Source organism: Cibotium barometz, chromosome 24 (genome assembly GCF_041138505.1).
Source record: "Cibotium barometz isolate CiBa-2024 chromosome 24, ASM4113850v1, whole genome shotgun sequence".
Taxonomy (NCBI): domain Eukaryota; kingdom Viridiplantae; phylum Streptophyta; class Polypodiopsida; order Cyatheales; family Cibotiaceae; genus Cibotium; species Cibotium barometz.
The window spans coordinates 35,589,726-35,611,130 of NC_141069.1; positions in this window are offsets into that span (position 1 = coordinate 35,589,726).

Here is a 21,405-nt window from a genome sequence, read left to right on the forward strand (position 1 = left end):
ATTTTTTATTATAAAAGTGTTACTTTTATCATATTTGATTTTTATGCATAAACATATGCATAGAAGATATTTTTTATATTAAAAGTGTGATTTTCATCATAAAAGATTTTTATGCATAAACATATGCATAGAAGATATTTTTTATATTAAAAGTGTGATTTTTATCATAAATGATTTTTATGCATAAATGGGTGCATAGAAGATATTTTTTTATATTAAAAGTGTGATTTTTATCATAAATGATTTTTATGCATAAACATATGCATAGAAGATATTTTTATATTAAAAGTGTGATTTTCATCCATAAAAGATTTTTATGCATAAACATATGCATAGAAGATTTTTTTTATATTAAAAGTGTGATTTTCATCATAAAAGATTTTTATGCATAAACATATGCATAGAAGATATTTTTTTATATTAAAAGTGTGATTTTCATCATAAAAGATTTTTATGCATAAACATATGCATAGAAGATATTTTTTTATATTAAAAGTGTGATTTTTATCATAAATGATTTTTATGCATAAATGGGTGCATAGAAGATATTTTTTTATATTAAAAGTGTGATTTTTATCATAAATGATTTTTATGCATAAATGGGTGCATAGAAGATATTTTTTTATATTAAAAGTGTGATTTTCATCATAAATGGATTTTATGCATAAATTAGATGCATAAGAGAAATTCTTTTATTCTAAAAGTGTAATTCCTCATCATCCACATCATTCACTCATCCATCCATCCACATCAATCCACATTATCCACACATCCATCCACATCTTTCATACATCCACATCTTTCATACATCCATCCACATCTTTCATACATCCATCCACATCAATCCACACGTCAATCCACATCATCCAAACATCCATCCACATCATTCATACATCAATCCACATCATTCATACATCCATCCACATCAATCTATATGTCGATTCACATCATCCAAACATCCATCCACATCAGTCCATATGTCAATCCACATCATCCAAACATCCATCCACATTAATCCACATTATCCACACATCATACACACACCAATCCACATCATCCACATCATTCACTTATCATACACACACCAATCCACATCATCCACATCATCCACATCATTCACTATGCATGGAAAGATGTATAAAGAATTTATTTTAATCCAAAAGTGTCATTCTCATTTAAAATGAATTTATGCATAGGAAGATGCATAAAAGATTGATTTTGATTTTGAAAGTGTTATTCTCCTTAAAATGGAATTTATGCATAAATAGATGCGTAAAGAAATCTTATATCAAAAATAAGAATTCTCTTGTATTCTATAAATAGATATGAGGATATGAAACGAATCAGATAGATGAAAATGAACGAGGAATAGATGGAGATGTATGAATGTGGAATGTGGATATGGATGTATGGATGTGGATGTATGAATGTGAACGCAGATGTGAATGTATGATATAGATGTATGGATGTGAATGTGGATGTGGATGTGGATGTATGGATGTGGATGTATGGATGTGGATGTATGAATGTGAACGCGAATGTGAATGTATGATATAGATGTATGGATGTGAATGTGGATGTGGATGTGGATGTATTGATGTAGATGCGGATGTGGATGTATGAATGAAGATGTGAAAATGGATGTATGAATGTGAATGTGGATGTGGATGTATGAATGTGGAATGTGGATATGGATGTATGAATGTGAATGCGGATGAATGTGGAATGTGGATATGGATGTATGAATGTGAATGCGGATGTGGATGTATGAATGAAGATGTGAAAATGGATGTATGAATGTGAATGTGGATGTGGATGTATGAATGTGGAATGTGGATATGGATGTATGAATGTGAATGTGGATGTGGATATGTGAATGTGGAATGTGGATATGGATGTATGAATGTGGAATGTGGATATGGATATATGGGTGTGAATGTGAATGTGGATGTATGGATGTAGATGTGAATGTGGATGTACGAATGTGGATATGTAGGTGAAATAATGAATACAAATATGAATGTGAATGGATATGAAGTCGATATGAGCGAATGGATGAGATGAGATGTCATGTGAATCAAAATGTGAATGAATAATATAAGATCTGAACGAATGAGATGTAATGTAAATTAAGAAAGATAGGAATGGATGTTATGTGAAGTGAATGAATCTGATGTGATGGGATGGAAAATGATGTATCTGGTCACATGTGATTTGGATTTGGATTAAGTAATATGGATTGATGTGGAACAATCTGGAAAGATGTGAGTTCGTTATAGAAACTGTATTTGTGAACTGTTTATAAATGACTGTTTTATGTCAAGAATGCTGGGGAAGCATTTTGACTGTCTTGAGAATGTGGCCGTGGAGACCTACCTGATAAAATTGAAGATGGTTTTAAGTCCCCAAGACACCTAGGCATGTGTGTGACCCATCACTGCTTTGATTTTTACCAAAAATGTGCTCCAAATGCTTCAATTTTTGACTTGCTTTTCTCTGTTTTGAAAGTCCACACACTATGACCAGCTAGACACGCGGTCATTTATGTCTCACACATGTTCCTACCTAATCTGCCAACACATAGCATAGCTGGCTCACACTGACATCGAGCTTGAATCTCAACACATTTCACCCTGAGTACCAATGGCTAAACAAAAGGCTACCAATAGCACCATCATGGATCTTTTAAGATCTTATACTATAGACAAACCTTCAAATTGGGATGAGCATTTGCATATTTTGTAATTTGCTTACAACAACAACACTCCTCATTCAGCCACATGCAAAGCTCCATTCGAGATTCCTTTGGTAAGAAGTTGTCTACCCTTGGCTCTAGAATTGGTAGTGAAGTCCCAATAGCAGTTGATGCCTTAGCTCAAAACCACACACAAATACTCAGTGAAGTAGCTATTGCTATTCAACAAGCTTAAGAAAGATACACAAAGCAAGCCAATAAAAAATGTCAATAAATGCAATTCAACGAGAATGATTTTGTCCTAATAAGAGTTGAAAAATGTAAACTAAAGAATGTTGAAAAACATCCCAAAGTTAAGCTTGCTCCATGCTTTTATGGGCCTTTCAAGATAGTACATAAGATCAATGATAATGCCTTTTGATTATACCTACCCGCCCCCATTGGCACATACATAATTCTTTCCACATCAATTTAGTGTGCCCCTTCAAGGGTACCCCCTTGCTTCACCTATTTAGATGACCCTCCTCTTCTTGAGGAAGACTCCAAAATTTTAATTCCAGAAATAATCATTTACCACCCATGACCAAACCACCACTCGACGAGGAAATGTTATACCACCGATATTTACTCAAGTACAAGAATCACTTAGTTAAAGAATCACAATGGATGCATGAGTTATTGTTGCTAGCTACCTACCCTGTCGTGATTGTTGTATATCATAATCATTTACAAATTGATTTTATTCATAGTTGTTTACTACATTAGGTGATATATGGCATGTAGATTCGCTACTTGAGGCAACACACAATCCTCACTATGGTGTAGATTTGCCGCTTGAGGCAACATCTGAATAGTTGGTGCATATCCTCTTGAGGCAGCACACTTCTACTTCATGTCAATTCGTTGCTTGAGGCAACACAATTGCTTATATCAGTAGTATGTGCCAATTGCCGCTTGAGGGAGCATACTTCTACTTTGTGTCAATTTGTGGAATGAGGCAATGCGATTGCTTAGATTAGTATTATGTGTCGCTCGTCGCGCGCTTGAGGCAACACACTTCTACTTCGTGTGAGGATTTGCCACTTGAGGCAACATGATCTTTGAAGTTTATGAACAACAATTGAGGGCAGTTCCTCAACCCCAGGGCATGTTATGGAAATATAATTTAAATGTTTTTTTGAATTTATTTTTATGGTGAACACGTGATTGTTTTTTATAAGAAGATTAGTAGGGCAGGGCTAGCATGAGTGCTTGGTGACCCTCCTCCAATTTTTGCATGATGGCCGCGCCCATTTTGGCATTGCGGGCGGCCATCAACTATTTGGACCATTCACTTAGACACCCTTTTATTTAATTTATTTGGACTCTTATAGTGTAGTCAATTTATTTGATTCATTATAACACCTTAGCCTAGTAAATATGAGATCAATAATTAAAGCATACAACTTTCCTATTTTTATGAGAAAGGAATGGCTTTCCTATTTTTATGAGAAAAGGAATAGTTAAGGCCCAAAGTGGAATGTACGTTCATGGCTTATGCAAGATTTTCTTGAATATATATAAATACACTTGTTTGAGAGGAGAGAACCATCAAACACTATATATATTAGTAGTTTAACTTCTTATACACACACACTTACACATGCACCGAGGAAAGGGTTTGACTTACATGTATTAATTCAAACACACATGTGCACACACATAGTAGTTGCAATTTGTTTATTTACACCCATGAGCATGTATAGAGTAGTTACAATTGAAATTTACACTCACGCACATAGTAATCATGCAACTACTTATATGTATGTATATATGATTGACAAAGATGGAAGAGGTTACTTGCAATTTTTTTAGCACATGAGGAGTACTCTTTCCTTTGAGGAGAGAGTAAATTTGACTGTAGAATTTGAGCGTCATTTTTTCCATAGTCCAAGTTTGAAGCTATTGGATGGATGATGTTTATCAAATTAAAATACGTTTAGATTTAGACAAATTAGATGAAAATATTGTGCATATGATTATTAAAGGAAGCCTAGGCTTGATTGATCGTTATGAAATAGACTCTATTGTCCATGTTGAAAGAGATCAAGTAGGACAAGTATTTGATGAAGTTATTAAATGTATCCCAAAGCATAAGCTCCTCCGAAAATAAATTTGGTTGTGTTCTTCTTGAGTGACCATCGGTTCTGGATTACTTTTTGTATTTGAATGGATTTTATTTTTTGATTCTTTTCTTATAATCTTCCTTTCGCTAAATATAAGAAAGATCATGATTGTTATTAATGTATAGTTTGATTATGTTTTATGTAGAGACATGTCATTAAATATCTTAAAGTTGACTTATGATAATAATAAATTGTCAGATACTGTCTTCTTTAAGGAGATGCCACAATTTGGGCTTTTTTGGATGCCAGCATATCCCAAAATGGGAAGTTCTTGGATTTGATGGGTGGGATGATATTAATCCTCGGTATATTTATATAGTCTTGGACCTTTATAGGCTAGATGACAATCTCAAGCTCCTCTTAATCAAAGAGGCATTGGGATTACTAGATGGCTTTTACATTGTGGGTAGTAGATGTAGGAGCTCCAATGAAAAGCGTTTCATTTTTAGTGATGTTCTGAAGTGCATTCCATTAAGGAAGTTGGTAAAGATAATGTAATATGCTTTGAGATTATTGATGGATGTCTCTTTCTCTCTCTCTCTATCTCTCCCCCCTCTCTATTTATTTGTCTTTCTCTCTCTCTTTCTCTCATACACACATACATAACACACAATTGATGGATGTCTCTTTATCTCTCTCTCTCTATCTCTCATACACAATTGATGGATGTCTCTTTCTCTCTCTCTCTATCTCTCCCCCCTCTCTATTTGTTTGTCTTTCTCTCTCTCTTTCTCTCATACACACACACACACACACACACACATAACACACAATCATGTAATACACAAATAGTTACTCTTGCCTTTTATTGTGTATTTGGATTAGAAAAATAGAGAGATCATAAGTTTATTATTTTTTTGGTTTCTTCGTGTGATTGTGTAGAAGGAAGCAAAAGGACGATAGCATCAAAGTTGGTGCTTTCGAATCTAATTCTCTCATCAACTTGAGGTTAGTTTTTTTGTTGCCCTTTTTGTCTTTATCTATTTGTGTGTTTATTTGTCAATATGTGATGCATAGATAAAGATTTTTTTTTTGCTCATATGTATGGTTGGCTAGAGAGAGAGAGAGAGAGAGAGAGCACACAAAATATGTGTGTAGGCTCAAGAAGGCATTGTATGGATTGAAGCAAGCGCTACAAGCATGGTGTGAGCACAAAAGTAAATTTCTTGTGAGCATTGGTTTCAGCCAGTCAAAACCTGATTACTCATGCTTTATGTGCATAGAGGATGGTATAGTGGTGATAGTCATCTATGCAAATGACTTGATCATTACCGGTGATAATGATATAAAAATCACATGCATTAAGAAGAGGCTCAACAAGCAGCTTAACATAAAGGTTCTCGGAGCATTGAGATACTTTCTTGGGATTGAGGTGATTGACACACCGCATAGGATATGGATGGTTCAAAGGCACTATACATGTTGGACATGCTGGAGAAATATGGAATGATGGCATGCAAGCTAATTGACACACCACTTGATCAGGGTATGAAGCTCATAGATGATGGGAAATACTTGGAGGACATCATGATGTATAGGAATATGGTTGGAAGTATCTTATACTTAACAATCACAAGATCAGAATTGAGCTATGCAATGGGCATGATCAATCAATTCAGACAGAAGCCATGTAAGAGCCATCTAGATGCAGTGAGCGGTATGTGAAGGCCATATGGTTGGAAGTATCTTATACTATCATAAGATCGGAATTGAGCTATGCAATGGGCATGATCAATCAATTCACACAGAAGCCATGTAAGAGCCATCTAGATGCAGTGAGCGGTATGTGAAGGCCACATAGGTATATGGTCTATTCTATGAGAAGGGAAAGACAGTTGAGCTTTTTGGATACACAGATGTAGACTGGGCTAGTAGTTTTATGGGGATAGATGGTCTACCAATGGTATGCCTTTACACTTAGGGAGTGCTATGGTGAGTTGGAGTAGTAAGAAGAAACCTATTGCCGCCTTGTCAAGCACAGAGGCGAAGTATCATCATGGAGCATCCATTGGTATGTGTGGTGTGAGGAGTCATGGTTGAGGACTCTACTTGTGAGTTGGGAGTCCAGGTACATAGGAGCATTGTCATATACTGTGACAATGTAATTAGCATCATGTTAGACAACAATCTAGTCTATGATGTAAGAACAAAGCACATAGAAGTGCATTACCACACAGGAGAGAAGGCGGTATGTGGTGAGATTGACTTGGTCTATGTGAAGAACAATTAGCAGGTTGCGGACATCTTTACCAAGGAACTGGGTAAAGACAAATTTAAGTACTTCAGAGGGGTACTGGGCCTATAGCATATGCAGGCTCATTTTGAGCTTGAGGGGGAGTGTTGAGATATCTTGTAAAATGTATTTGTGAGGTGTGAACACACCCTAATTTCAAAAAAAAAATAGGACATAAGAAAAGTTAGAAAGAGGTGTATGATTATACGTGAAGAAACACTACAGAAACAATAGAAGAAGAAGAAGAAGCTTGACAGGAGAAATCTCTTGAATCTTGTTTGTCTCTATACACACACACACACCACGCACACGCACACTCTTATAGAGATAGCAGTGATGGCTTTGACTAGCTATCAAAGGTGTTGCTCCAAAACCAAAGAGGGGAAGAGATGGAAATACCTGTAACCATGTACCACTTCCTTGCTTTCCTTATTCTTTTCTCTTTCTTGCCTCCTTAGCTATCACACAAACTGGATCTTTGATACCATAAAGAGAATGCAAGGGAGAGGGAAAGCTTGAGTTCCTTACAAGCAAACATACACACACACATACAAGAGAGAGGACTGGTATTACTAAAACTGAACTGAGGTTCCTCATCCTAATTAGATTGGGACTAGTGACTCAATTGGGGTTCCTCATTCTAATTAGATTGGGACTACTAACTTAACTGGGGTTCCTCATCGTAATTAGATTGGGACAGCTGAATCGTAATTAGATGGGGACTACTAAATCGTAATTAGATTGGGACAGCTGAATCGTAATTAGATGGGGGACTATTGAATCGTAATTAGATGGGGACTATTGAATTGTAATTAGATTGGGACTTTTGAATCAACTAAGGGTTACTAATTTGGTTCTTTCTAAAGGCTAATGGTTTGCATCCCCACATGGAAAGTATGGTGGCATGCACTACTAAAGGCAATTTTGATGGAGAAATCCATGAAAACCTCCATGACCATTATGTGATGCCTACCTTCTCTAGAAAAGGACCCAATGTTGCAAAAACCTTGGTAGAGTGGCTAGATTCCCTTAAAGACTACTTTGAACTAGCTAGGTATAATGAAACAAGAAAATCCATCATGGCTGAATGGCTAAAGCTCTGCAACCCTATGAAGACTTGGTGGAAGTTCACATACTAAACATATGGCCTGAATGAGAATAAACTCAATTGGGAAAAGACAAAAGAGATCCTAAAGGAGTGTTACCATCTGACAACTTTGTCTAGACTAGGTATAATGAAACGAGAAAATCCATCATGGTGGCTGAATGGCTAAAGCTCTACAACCCTATGAAGACTTGGTGGAAGTTCACATACTAAACATATGGCCTGAATGAGAATAAACTCAATTGGGAAAAGACAAAAGAGATCCTAAAAGAGTGTTACCATCTGACAACTTTGTCTAGACTACTTTGAACTAGCTAGGTATAATGAAAGGAGGAAATCCATGGCCGAACAACTAAGCTTTGTGATACCCCTGCCCCCTCCGAGAGGGCACAGGCAGCAGCACCAGAAGCAGCATCAACCTCTCGCGCGGGGTAGGGATCCACACTCGGGGCCTCGCCCACGGATTTATGGACAAGAGACTAGCTCGGCAGTTCGAACCCGAAAAAACTTCCCTTGCTCAGAAGGCATGAGCGATTCCAACAAGAAAATCATCTAACGGGAGAATTGATCTATCGAGTCAAAGTCTTAACTAACCAAACTGATCCGACCAAACCCAAAAGTCACATGGTCAGATCAAGGAAGAGACTTGCACTTGGTCCATAGAATCACCACTTTTTCTTCCTTTAGCAAGGCACGGCCATTGATTCCCTCCCACAGAACAAGGGCCTTCCTAGGACTTATTCTAACGTAACTTAATCGTAACTATTTGTATCGCAGGAATCCCCCGATCCAGCCAACCGACCCATGGGTTAGCCAGCCGCCCAACCACTGTATTAGTGGGATTCCTTTATAAAAATTTGGTTATGTTTTGCCCGGGTACCGAGGAAAAGAGTTCCCTTGCCCCCTAGCCGGCGCTTCAAGCAAAATTCAAGGTAGTCATACCACTTACACACCTAATATGAAATTGCCATTTTAACAGATTTGGCTGTCTTTAAAACAATCTTTCAATGAAATCATAGTATTACTGATCATAGTCCTCCAAAATATTGAGTCCATTGTTTTACAAAATATATCATCCGAACTCTCCCCATTGAAGACCAACTGGTCAACCAACGAGATCCAATATCAAAACTCAGTTCACAAAAGTAATTCCTTTTTTCAGTTCATCCGTATCTTCCTCGATGTACGCATGGGTGTCCTAGCAACCGCGAGCCTGTGCATCACCTGGTTCAGAACCCTGTAGGATCCTACTTAGGTGTCCTAGCACTCCACTCAGGGACCGCTTCGTCGGTCCTCACCCATCGTACCAAAAGCGCACCGTTTTAACCATATCGAGGCTGGTCAAGACCCCGACAGGTTTTGTCGCGAGTGACGTCCCTCGACGACTCCCCGCCACCACAGCTGTTGCAATGAGTCTCTCCTTTAGTTAAACACACAAATGCTTCCTTCAGCATTCTGGCGTAAAACAATCCTTTAAAAGAATAGAGGTTTTATGCAAGTAGAATTCCCGGTTCAAGATTGGTTCCACAAAACCCTTTTTCCTTAATCCAGATTTTTTAATGAGAATCAATGATCTCTCATCACGATAATCTACCCATCATTTGACTGAATTTGCAACTAGATTCTTGGTGATTTCGGTTAAGGAAAAACTATGCTAATTCAACGGTAGTCTATTCTTTATGTCAAGAATTGAAATTGGTCACGAGGTTTTTGCTTGATTCAGATTCGAGAGATCGGTAAACTGGCCACCCCTCTCACAGTCATGGTCTAACCAAAATTATTCGGTTTACTTCTAACTTTGATTCCTAAGGATTTTCTTCAGATAAAAATCTATTGAACTTCTAACCGTAAGGAAAATTCCAACTTTATGAATTTCATTCCTTCCTAACCATAATACATTAAGAAATTGTTCTATATGAGAATATTAGATTTTTATAAAAATACTCTTCTTCCATTAACTTAATTTTGGTTAAATATCAATTTGGTGATTTATCCACATAGAATATCTAAGAATATTCTTTCTACCAATTTAATTATCAACCCTAATTTTCTAGGTGGAATTATGGTGAAAATTCCTCTCTTGTCACCAAAATTCCTCTTTTATTAAATATAAATATCCATTTTTTTTGAATATGCTTAAAATCCCTCTTTTGCATTTAAATGATTGAATTCCAAATGTCATGGGAATTTCTCTTTTATCATTTAAAAATTTCTTATGCATAAAATAAATGTATCTAGAATTTCTCTTTTTTAAAAATTAAATAAAAATATCTATTATTTTAAATATACCAAAAATTCCTCTTTTACTATTTATAATTACTTGGATCTCAATTATCATGGGAATTCCTTTTTTGCATAAAAATAAATTTACCAAAAATTTCTCTTTTCTTTTAATTAAATATTTATGCATAAATACTAAAATTTATTTCACATGAATATGATGAAAATCATTCTTTTTGCATAGGATGTCCAATCCTAGAATATGGTAAGAAGTCCTCTTTTAGCATTATGCATAAAAATAGGATATGTATTATTTTCCAAAAATTTTACCATAGCTTCGTTGATATTACTAATAATTTTTATTTTTCTTAAAAGAATAAAACATTGTAATGCAAATATGATAGAAAATCTATTCTTAAGCTTAAATCTAAACTATGAATTTAAATCATAATTTTAACCATAATCATAAACTTAATTATGATTATTCCACTAGATTAAGCTATTTCCATTTATCCTCTTTTCCCAAATTGATAGGATTATCTCTTTCTCATTTAGAATCAATTAAAGTAGTTTTTAACTATTAATCTAAAAGAATTAACCATTATTTTGTTAACATAAAAACATAAAAATACCATTTTCTTATTCTCTAGCTTAACAAGCTTAGAGTTTGGTTTTAAATTAAGAATTTATCAATGCGAAGCATTCCTTTGCTAAAGAATTAGCCATAGGAATGACTATTCTTTTTGAGAGAGAGATATACATAAGAAAGCATTCTAAATAAGCATAAAGATTAACTTTTTCTTGATTACACATTAAAATTCTTAGGGACAGCTTGATTTGAATTTAAAACAATCAATTAGAAATTTTCTCAAGCTTGAGAGGGGTTGAGAAGAGAAGTCGTTTGGGAAAATTAACAAAAAAACCATAAAATTCATTCTTACCTCATGGATTAGCTTGCTTCTTTTTCTAGAAATGAAGCCCCCAACCAATCAATTGGTTTAGCAAGTGAAGAAGACAGCTCCAAGAGTTGTTGAAGAGAGAGAGAGAGAGAAGCTCCAAGCTCCCCAAAAGTAGAGAAATTTTAAGGGATAATAGAAAATATGATTATTTTTAATGTACTACTAGCTGGTATAGCTGACAGATGAGAATACAAAAGAATGAGGGTCTATTTATAGGTGAGGGAGGCCACTTATTGAGTCCAACTAGGTTCTAGAATTTTCCAGCTTCAGTTTGACTGAATTTGGATAAAATTTAGACTAGTTTGGCTCCCCTTTTGATCCAGGAGAGAGGAGAGATAAAAATATCACTTTTTTTTTAATTAAAACCCTCCCACACATGTGAAGGAGGCACCTACCTCAAAGGTCCCCCTCTCCTTACTAAGGTGTCAAAATTTCATCATTTCTCCAAAATATCTCATTTTTTTAGTAATATCTCTTAATTTTTTACTAATAAACCTTGTACTCAGTCAACTCTTCATCTTATGTGAGCATTTACTCATTTTTGGGTATTTTCTTTTATTCTTTGTATTCATCTCACCCCAACACTTGGATTAATCCTATTGTCCCATAGGAACCTTAATTGGACCATAATCCAGAAATTTCTGAAAATCTAGACCCTTAGGTCCCTTACATCATTTTTAATTGATTCCTAATGCACATTGAAAAATTTATTTTGAACTTCTGTTTCAGGAAAATATATATTAGATATTAGAAAAAATTTTATATCTAAAAATATCTCAATATTGAATTATCTCTCTCTAGAATTTTTCTTCTCTCTAGGTAAAAACAAGGAAAAATAATATTTTCTTACATTCTGAAATAGGGAATGATTACAGGAGATTGAGGTAAAACCTTTTTCATTATTTAGGCTGAGGAGGAATCTTACATCCTCTCCCACTTGAAAAATGCGAGATCTCCTCATCTCGCAAAGTGGAGGTAATCTTTTACCATCGCTTCTTCTTTCTCCCAGGTGGCGTCTTCTAGAGGGAAGAACTTCCACTTGACTAAAATCTCTCTGAGGACTCCTCCTGAGAACCTTCTCCAGAATGTCAAGGATTTCTTCACGCTAGAGTACCATCTGGCCTTGAGTCTGGCCTTGAGTCAGAGAAATCAATTGTTCATCATCAAGCACATGACTCGGGCCGGCGGGTACATATTTCTTAAGCAAACTGACATGGAATACATTATGTACCTTGAGATGGGGAGGTAGAAGAAGTTTATAAGCTAGATTGCCTACTTTCTTTATAACAGCATACGGTCCACAATATCTGGGAGAGAGATTCTTGTACTTCCCTAAAGATAAGGAACTTCTTTTTGGTCGTACTCGAATGAAGACCATATCTGATTCTTCAAACTCTCTCTCTGATCTCTTTTTAATTGCATACTACTTTTGCCTATCTTGGGCTACCTTAATATCTTTACGAATTGATTACATTTGCTGGTCCATGTCATCAAGCATTTGTCTGGATATCTCGACTCTGATCAATGGGTCGGACCAAGTCAATGGTGTAAGGCAATCTTGTCCATAAAGAGCTTTGAAAGGGCTCATCTCCCAATGCTTCGATGATAAGAAGCATTGTAAGCAAATTCAACCAGATACAAATGGCTTAACCACTTCTTGGGTTCCTTGCCCAACAGCATTACTGAAGGATATCTTCTATTACCTGATTCACTCTTTCAGTCTGGCCATCTATTTCGGGGTGATAGGCTGTACTGAGGTCCAAGAAAGTTCCTATTGCTTCAAAGAATTCAGTCTAGAATTTCGATGTGAACTTGGGATCTCCGTTACTTACTATCCTCCTAGGTAAGCCATGCAATCTGAAGATCTCTTTAAGGAAAACTCTGGCAACATCCACTACAGTGTATGTTTCTTTCACTAGAATCAGATGGGCAACTTTGGTTAGTCTGCCACAAAAATGGAGTTGTAACCTGATTGCACTGAAGTTAATCCAATGACAAAGTCCATATTGATACATTCCCACTTCATCTGTGGAATGTCTCGAGGCTGCAGTTTCCCTGGCATCTTGACTCTCTCTGCCTTGATTCTCTAACACATTAAGCATTGCCACACATGATCAAGTACATCCTTTTTGAGCCCTGGCTAGAAGGAGCTTTTCTTCACAGACATATAGGTTTTTATAAACCCTGGATGTCCAGCTATTAGGCTATCATGGGCTTCTCTCAGAATCCTTCCCTTTATTCCCTCGTCATTGGGAATGCATAGCCGATTATTATAATACATGCATCCTTCATCCAATTTGTATCCAAGAACTCGACTCATTTCCTGAGGAGTCTTGCTTTCTTGCATCAGAAGGGTAGCAATAGGAGCAAAGAGTTTTTCCTACATGATTCTCTCCCTTACTTCAATGATTAATGGATTTGACACCACTGTAATTGCAAGCAAGGAGGCTTTTTTGCAAGGAGGCTTTTTTGCTAAGCGCATCTGCCACCACCACATTTTCTTTCCCTGGCCGATACTTGCTTTCAAAATCAAATTCATGCAAGGTCTGCATCCATCTCCTTTGATGCATGTTGAGATCCCTTTGGGTAAAGATCCACTCCAAACTTTAATGATCTATCATCAAGGTGAACCTTTGTCCCAAAAGATAATGTCTCCACAACTTTAGAGCATAAACTACTGAGAGTAACTCCAAGTCATGGACGGCATAATTTCTCTCATGTGTTTTAAGCTTTCTGGATTCATAGGTCATTGCATGACCTTCCTGCATAAGAGCATCGCCTAAGGCAAACCCACTGGTATCAGTAACTATTTCATAGGGTTTGGTAAAATCTAGCAATTTAAGGACAGGGTTGGCTGTCTTTAGCTTATCAAAGGCACTATGACACATAGCAGACCACTGAAATAGGGTACTCTTCTTGAGAAGGTTAGTTAAATGGGATGCTATCTGAGCATACCTGGGTATAAAGATCCTATACCATCCAGTTAATCCTAGGAGTCCTCTGACTTCCTTTACCGTCTTCAGTTTTGGCCAATCTACGAGACTGCTTGGATCTTTGCGGGGTTAGGCGAAATCCCATCTTTAAACACTATGAATCCCAAGTATTCCACCTGGTCAACAGAGGAAGAACACTTACTCTTTTTTGCAAAGAGTTAGTGCTTCCTTAGGATTTCCAGGACCTTGCGCACATGATCTTCATGATCTACAACATTATTTGAGTATACCAAGATGTCATCAAAAAGATAAGAACATCCTACATAAGACGATTAAACATCGTCGGGGCATTAGTCAATCCAAACGGCATGACTATGAATTCATAATGCCCATAGCGAGTGTTGAATGTTGTCTTCGGGATGTCCTATTCCTTGATTCTGATCTGGTAGTACCCGAATTTGAGATCTATCTTTGTGAACATTTGGGTCCCAACAATTAACCGATCCAGAAGTTCATCAATCCTAGGGATAGGATACTTATTTTAAATTATTAATTGATTCAATCCTCTATAGTCAATATACAGAGTCTTAGCGTTCCATCTTTCTTCTTTTGAAAGAGAACGGGTGCACCCCAAGGTGAGACACTGGGTCTGACGAATCCCTGCTCTAACAGTTGTCTTAACTGCTCCTTAAGTTCTATGGCTTCAGGGATTGGCATTTTGTATGCACGTTGGGCTACTGGCTGAGCTCCGGGGGTTAACTCGATCACATGATCTACTTCGCGAGACGGAAGCATCTCAGTCAGTTCTTCTAGGAACACATCTACATACTCACTTAACCACTCTGGTTCTTTAGCCTTGCATTTTATATCTACCGGATTCATCTTAATGACATAAGCAGCTTGCCTCTTTCTGAGCCCTTTTAACAATTTAGAAGCCTTGACTAATTGTAGCACTGAGGATCCGAGAATTCCAGTTACTTGAACTTTATTCTCGTGAAGGTCAAGGAAAGAGATGGTTCCATTGTGACAATGAATGTCAGCCTGATTCTTATGGAGCCAATCCATTCCATCATAGATTCCCAAAGATAAGACTCTGAACTGGCAATCTGTTTCATTCCCATCTAGACTAAACAGAATAAGGTATATCTCAAGGTGTGTGAAAAGAATTTTTCTACTAGCAAATTCCACTTGCATAGGTTTCCCTGATTTTTTATTTAGGACTAACTTACGTAGACATCCTGGTGGGGAAATAAAAGAATTACTACCTGAATCAATCAAAAGCTTGAATTGCTCACCCTGGCACTCTGCTGGAGTCTAGAGAGGACTGAAAATTGACGATTCTTCCCTTGATGCTCAATGGTTGAGATTCAAGCTCGATGTATGTTAGCTTCTTGTGCCAGTTACACTATGTGCTGGCATGTCAGCTTGTGCCAGTTACACTATGTACTGGCATGCTAGGTAGTAACATGTGTGAGACATAAATGACCGCGTCCAGCTAGTCATAGTGTGTGGACATTAGCTAGGGTTAGCTGTGTGTGGACACAACACATGTAGTGTGTTGTAGATTATGGATTATGGCTTTATGCATTGTGTGAGAAGGGAGATGGCTTCCCTCTATGGTTAGGGTTTGATAATACACATTAGGGTTTGCTCCTTTGTGTGAGTCTCCTCTCTCCCTCTAGTTGTTTTTCATCATGGTATCAGAGCCTGGTGCTCTCTATTTAGGATTTATGAGCGAGTGAGAGAAGAGGGAGAAGAAGCTGTGAAGCTTGCCATTGGAGCTATGAAGCTTGGAGCACACCGATTTCCATCAAATCTGAGAGCTTGGCCTACCGGGTAAGGACTACTAAACATCCTTGAGCGGATTGCAGGTGTAAAAACACAAACAACACCAGATTTGAGCAAAGAGAAATTTCTGTTTTGCAAGCTCTCCATTGAAGCTTGAGTGTGGTGAATGTATGAGCAAATCTGACAAAGAATCAAGTATCTGGAAAATGGGAATGTATTGGCAACTCATGTTCAAGCCCTACATTGAATTTGGAGCAAATTTGATGCATTTATGTGAGTGGAAAATCACTGGTTTGAAGCCTTCACAAAAACAGAGAAAAAGGGTCCATTGTGAGTGGAAAATCACTGGTTTGAAGCCTTCACAAAAACAGAGAAAAATGGTCCATTGTGGATGAAATTAAAGCTAGTTTTTTGCAAAAATCACTACATTGATGGATTGGGTACATGCCTGAGAGTGTTGGGAACTCACCTATGCTCTCAATAGCCATTATAAACCTCCTACAGCAAGCAGCATAGACAGATGTGCAGAAACAGAGCAATTTTTTTAATATTTTGCTAGGTGGAGACCAAATTCAAGTCTTGTGGTTGATTAATTCCAAAATCTCCTTAGCAATTATGTGATAAACATACTTGAGGAGGTTGCTATATGATTGGTTAAAGCAATTATGCATTTTGGAGCCGATTATGAGCTGATTAAACAGGCTATCTACAGTTATAACAGAGGATGATTAATCGGCTAATTACTCTCTCAACTTAAATAATTGGTCTAATTCCTTTTACATGGAGTTATTAGACATCAATGCTAAGCTAATGAATGCCTAGTCTCTCAATTTGGACAAGAATCAAAGGAATTAGAGCATTTTTACTACTGGTCCTTTTTGGTTTTACTGGTTTTTCTCAAAACAGAGAAGGGGATTTGATAAATTTGGTATGTACGCACATTGGATGGTGTTGATATGCAACATTGAGCTTGTTTAGGTGTCAATGCAAGTTATCCACACCTGATTGAACCACTACATTTCAATTTTAAGCCTTGGAAAGTGCGACAAAATAGGGTACTGTGGACTGCGTATGCCAGTTCAATTTGAATGCAGTTTGATTTTCTACATCAATAGTGAAGTTCATTGATACTTTGGAGTATTTGGAACACTTATTAGAGTGTGATTGAGCTGAGGAAGGCTCATTTACAGATTTGGACATGTGCAGAAGGTGCATTTGCATTGAGAAAATATGTCAGGCAACCCAGTACTATAGATTGTGGGTGAGAAGTTGGATAGGAAGAACTTCCAGGCATGGAAGTACAGGATTAAAAGCTTTCTAAAAGAAAAAGGGTTTTGGAACCTTGTTACAGGTGCGGAGCCAGAGCAACAGGTTGTAGCTCATAAAAGCAATGGTCAGAGAGAGCATACAAAGTTTTGCATTACTTATCTATATGTATCTCGGATGCTATACTCATACATATACATGATGCTGAGAATCCCAAGGATGCATGGGATACATTGGTAAAGCTGTTTGATACAGACACTAGTGCTCGTCGTAAGTCTCAGTTGTTTGTTGAGACAATAGATTCATAATGTGAAGTGGAAAGGAAGGAGTATCCATGATTATGTTCAAGAGATAAAGAAGTATGCAGATGCATTGGCAACTATCAATGCCCCCATGCCCTGATGATGATTTGGTAGACATTACCTTGCGTGGTCTTGGGGCAAGGAGTACAAGTCTTTTGATACATCTATTTCTGTTCGGAGTATAGGTTTACCAGATTTTGATGAGTTGGTTTCTCTCTTGCTTGTTGAGGAAATCAAACTCCGTGACTCGTTTCATGATACATCTACTAGCCATGATGCATCTACTAGCCATGATGATAATGGCAAAAATCAGGCTTTCTATTCACAAAGGGGATTTAGAGGCAGGGGGAGATTTGCATCACGAGGTCGTGGATGGTAGGACAGGTCACCACAACAGAATTTTAGCCTTCCTTCATATGGTGCCAGAGATGGTCGTGGATATACACCTCAGAGAGGCAAAGGTAATCCTCGTGGAAGAGAACGTTGGCAAGGCCAACAAACATCTATGCAAAATGTGGAATGCCATTACTATGGGAAATTTGGTCATATGGCACGTGATTGTTTCCGTAAACAAAATAATTTGAGAGGGGGTAGAGCACAACATAGTGGACATTATGCACAACATGGTGGAAATTATGCAAATGGTGAAAATTTTGCATCACGCAGTAATGATGGCAGCGCAAATCACTTGTTTGCCATGAAACATGTCGTGGGATCTATGATGACAAATGGTGAAAGTGATGACACTTGGTATATGGACTCTAGAGCATCAAACCATATGACTTGTCATGGCGAATGGTTTGAACATATGAAGCCTATGGATGTGAAAGACTATGTGGAGACAGGAGATGATACCCAACATGCTATCACACATGTTGGAAGTGTACTATTGGTTATGCACAATGGTGAAACAAAGTCTATGGAGCAGATGTCTTGTATATGCCTTCTATTACAAAAAGTTTTCCCTCAGTTGGTCAAATGGTGGAACAAGGTTTACAGGTTCGTTTCAACGAGCATGGATGCTTTGTTGAGGATTTCAAAAATGGATGTAGAGTCATTGCTAAAGGCAAGAAAGAAGGCAGGTTATTTAAGTTGGATGCTGGGATTCTTGAGTTGAAATCAGCCATGTTCTCTAAAAGCCAAAATGTGGTACAAGACATTGACATGTGGCATAAAAGGATTAGACATGTGAACATACAAAGGTTAAAGAACATGCAGGCAAGAGGCATTGTTAGTGGGCTGCCTAGATTCAAGTATCATGGAAATATGCATGTTTGTGATGCTTGCTAGTTTTGGAAAGCAAGCAAGGTTGCCGTTTCCTAAAGAAGGCAACATGAGTAGCAGGCCACTTGAGATAGTCTATAGTGATGTATGGGGTCCTGCACAAAACCCATCCATTAAAGGCCGCTTGTATTACGTGACATTCATTGATGATTTCAGCGCAGAATGACTTGGATTTACTTTCTTAGAGAGAAAAGTGAAGTGTTGAGAAAGTTTATGGACTTCAAAGCTTTTGCAAAGAAGCAATATGGCTCTTGGATAAAATGTTTGAGGACAGATGGAGGTGGTGAATACACCTCACATGCTTTTGAGAATTTCTTGAGAAAGCATGGCATAAGAAGGCAGCTAACTTGCAGGTACACACCTCAGCAAAATGATGTTGTTGAGAGGAAGAATAGAGTCATTTGTGATGTGGCCAGGGCGATGCTCAATGAAAAGAGCATGCCAGACTATTATTGGGCAAAAGCGTGTGCCACAGTTAAGACACCCACAGCAACCATACATGGAAGTATGCCAAAGATGCGGCTTACCAGGTTTTAGGCCAGACATTGGACACCTCAAAGTGTTTGGTTGCATAGCTTATGTGCATGTGCTTGATGAGAGAAGGAGGAAGTTGGATCCTAAGGCAAAAAAGTGTGTTTTTGTTGGGTATGCACAAGATCGCAAGGCATATAAATGTTACAATCCGCATACTAGGCAAGTGGTTATCTCACGAGATGTGGTGTTTGATGAACTTGCTAGTTGGTACAAGGCAAAGGATAAATGTTAGAGAGAAAGTGTTGGATGGTACAGTGAATTTGCAATATGTGAAGACTAAACAGGTGGTCGACATCTTTACAAAGCCACTTAGCAGGGATAAGTTTGAGTACTTCCGTACTATGTTAGGAGTACATGGAATGAGCTTGAGGGGGAGTGTTGAGAGCTTTGATAGCCCAAGCTCATTACATCTTCATCTATTGTAGTACATCATGAGCTTGAGAGGGGTTGTTGAGATTCAAGCTCGATGTCAGCTTGTACCAGCTGCACTATGTGCTGGCATATTAGGTAGTAACATGTGTGAGACATAAATGACCGCGTCCGGTTGGTCATAGTGTGTGGACATTAGCTAGGGTTAGGTGTGTGTGGACACAACACATGTAGTGTGTTGTAGATTATGGATTATGGCTTTATGCATTGTGTGAGAAGGGAGATGGCTTCCCTCTATGGTTAGGGTTTGATATAATACATTAGGGTTTGCTTCTTTGTGTGAGTCTCCTCTCCCTCTGCCTATTTTTCATCATCAATTGCGACATAGATCTGTCCTTTTTCTTCCTCCACTTCCTCTTTGGTTACCCCAATTCTGGGAGGGAGTTCAGAGACTACTTTGCATGGAGGTAGTAGGCTGAGCTGGCACTCTTCTGGGGTTGCCCTGATTTTGGCACAGAGGACCCTGATTGGACTGATACAAAGGAGTCTGTCTCTAAACTCTCGGACCCTAGCTTCCTTGGCCCACAGAAGGAGATGGACAATCCTTGAGCTGGTGCCCAAATCCCTGACATCCGAAGCACCTGTTCTCACTTCGAAGCTCTTCCCTCTGCATTCTTGAAAGAGCCAGAGTTCCTGAGAAAAGAGCTTCGAGGAAAAGGTCTTCCTTTATTCCTGAAACTTCCTGACTCCAGATTCTGGTTGGGACCTTGGTGTCTCTTTGGTGGAGGCAGAAGGTTGGAAGAACTTCCCGGTGTCTGGAATCTCTTGAAGGATGAGGGAGTTGGCTTTGGCGTGGGACTTTAACGATGAAGGCTTTGGTGAAGTCCTTCGCCATTCTTACAGCTTCACCCCATGGAAGCTGGCTTGGCATTCTTGACCAGGGTATCTAAAGGTTCATTCATTCCCCGAATGAACCTGGCCATAAGTTGCTCTTCATCTAGTGGTGAGTAGTACTTGAGGAGAAGAGCAAATGCCTGGTGATATTCTTCAATAGTTTTGCTCCCTCGGTTTAGCTCTAAGAATTCATTCATCTTGGTTTCTAAAAATCCGGGGGGACAAAATCTCTTCCTTAGATAGGCTTTGAGATCATTCCAGGATTGCGTATTCCTATCCAGATGGTTAGTGTCGCAATGGTTTCTCCATGCCACTCTGGCTGTTTCCACAATCTTCAGCCTAGCGAGAGCCATTTTGCTCCTCTCATCGTATCCGGTGACATCAAAATATTCCTCCATGGCTTGAACTCACTTCTCCACACAGCCTCGCCCAAGTTCTCCCCTTCACCTTTGAAGGGTCTTGGCTGAGTTTTGTGAAGAGCATTGCGAACGTCCGGGTCAAGCTCTTCCTCATCAGTGAGAGGATTTAGCTGTCGGCCCACGGTTCGTCGCTCGTCTCATGATTCTACCAAAAATGATACATTATTAAATTTTTATTTTGATTTTGTCAATGAGATCCTAAGACTTAAGAGGTTTGGAAAATAATTTCTTAAACAAGG